A 2,180-nucleotide genomic window follows, 5' to 3' on the forward strand; every position below is an offset into this window, starting at 1 on the left:
GTTTTTGTGCAGGGTGATAAGAATGGATCTATTTGTATTTTCTACTTGTAGACATCTAGTTAGGCCAGCACCATTTGTTGAAGATGCTGTCTTTTTTCCACTGTATGGTTTTGGCATTTTTATCACGGGAACAGGGACTGTCTCTTCCATGAACTCAGTGGCTGACTCTTTGATCACCTCCTCCTGAGTGGGGGAGAAGCCTTGCCAGGCCACAGAGGAAGACAGTGCAACCAGTCCTGATGAGACCTAATAGGCTAGGGTCAGATGGAAGGGGAGGAGGTCCTCCCTATCAGTGGACTTGGAAAGGGGCTTGAGAGAAGATGAAGGAAAGAGGGTGGGGTTGGGCGGGAAGAAAGGGAGGGGGCCACAGCTGGGATACAAAGTGAATAAACTGTAATTATTATAAAAAAATAAACATGTTTGAAAAGAAAATATTTTTTCTTCCAATTTTCTGAAGTTTTTAGGAATTGTTTTCAGAAACACTGACCTGTAAGAATCACAATTAAGTTTTTAATAATGAAGATACAATAGTTCCATAAAACTTCCTGTGCTCTGCCCAAAATTTGGTCCTGAATTTCATTGTATTGATCCCTTGTTGGATGAATCCTTTCAGACAGCCCTCTATAGTAGACTCCCATACTGTTTTCTCTCTTCTACCACTTCTTGTGTCTATCCTGTTTGCCATTCTGAATGAGATTTAAGCATCCTCCCTAAGATCCTCCTTAATGGTTAGCTTCTTTAGGTCTACAGATAAATATTCTATATTATATTGCTAATATCTGCTTATTAGGAAGAGAGGGGTGAGATTAGGGGGATATGGAGGAAATATTAGCCCAACAAGGAGGCCAACAAACCTAAAAGATCTGAGTGCAGGGGTCCTGCAGAGACTGAAGCACCAATGGAGCACCATGCATGGAGAGGACCCAGAGCCCCAGCTCAGATGTGGCCTATTGGCAGTTCAGTCTCCATGTGGGTCTCTGAGTGAGGAGATCAGGGGTTACCTCTATCATGAACTCAGTTGACTGCTCTCTGATAACTCACCCCTGATGCTGCAGCCTTGCCAGGTCACAGAGGAAGAGGCTCCAAGCAGTCCTGATGAGGCTTAACAAGCTATGGGCAGATAGCAATAGTGGAGAACTTTTTCAGTGGACTAGAGGAAAGGGATAAGGGGTAAGAGGAAAGAAGGGTGTGACTGAGGGAGTTGAGGGAGAGGGCTTCAATTGAGATATATAATGAATAAATTGTAAAGAAAAATTAAATAAATAAATATTTTAAAACAAAAAAGAAAAATGTGTTGGGCAAATAAAAAATACAGGGTTCACTTCAACAGCACATATACTAAAATTGGAATGATACAGAGAAGATTAGCATGGCCCTTGTGCAAGGATGACACACAAATTTGTCAAGCATTCCATATTTTTACAAGTAGAAGCAAAATTAGTGGCAAATAGAGAAGAAAGAAACAAAATATTAGAGGCCATCATATAGAGACAAGAAGCCACATTCAAACAGATAAAGGAAATGATGCAAGACATAAAAATAGAATTAGAATCGATAAAGAAAACACATAGAAAACTCTGGAGCTGGAGAACTTAAAGAAAAGATCAGGAACCACAAAAGTAAACATCACCAACAGAATATAAGAGATAGAAAAGAGAATCTCAAGTGCTGAAGATACGTTTGCAGAAATTGATACTTGTCTCAAAGAAAAAGTAAAATCGGAAAAGTCCCAAACACAAAACACCAAAGGAATCAAAGACACCATGCAAAGGCAAAATCTAAGAATAATAGGAATTGATGAAAAAGAAGATTCCAGTCTCGAAGGTCCAGAAAATATCTTCAAGAAAATTATCGAAGAAAATTTTCCCAACTTTAAGAAATAGATGTCCATAAACACAAGAGGCCTACAGAACAACAAACAGACTAGACCAGAAAAGAAAATCCTCACATCACAAAATAATCAAAACACAAAATATACAGAACAAAGAAAAGATATTAAAAACAGCAAGGGAAAAAGGCCAAGTTACATTTAAAGGTAGACCTATCAAAATCACACCAGACTTTCTCAACAGAAACTGTGAAAGTCAAAAGGGCCTGGGCAGAGGTCATACAGACTTTAAGGGACCACAGATGCCAACCCAAACTACAATACCCAGCAAAGCATTCAATCATCATAGAAT

The 2,180-nt window shown here is 39.2% G+C and overlaps 1 non-coding gene across 1 annotated transcript; it reads left to right on the forward strand.

The window, feature by feature from the left end:
- Positions 1 to 1,316: 1,316 nt before the first annotated feature.
- LOC129674180 (U6 spliceosomal RNA) lies at positions 1,317 to 1,421 on the forward strand. Its single transcript, XR_008719778.1, has one exon. It is a non-coding gene; the product is annotated as a U6 spliceosomal RNA (small nuclear RNA).
- The last annotated feature ends 759 nt before the right edge of the window (positions 1,422 to 2,180 follow it).

The sequence above is a fragment of the Psammomys obesus genome, unplaced genomic scaffold (assembly GCF_907164565.1).
Source record: "Psammomys obesus unplaced genomic scaffold, mPsaObe1.curated_primary_1811, whole genome shotgun sequence".
In the NCBI taxonomy this organism is placed as follows: domain Eukaryota; kingdom Metazoa; phylum Chordata; class Mammalia; order Rodentia; family Muridae; genus Psammomys; species Psammomys obesus.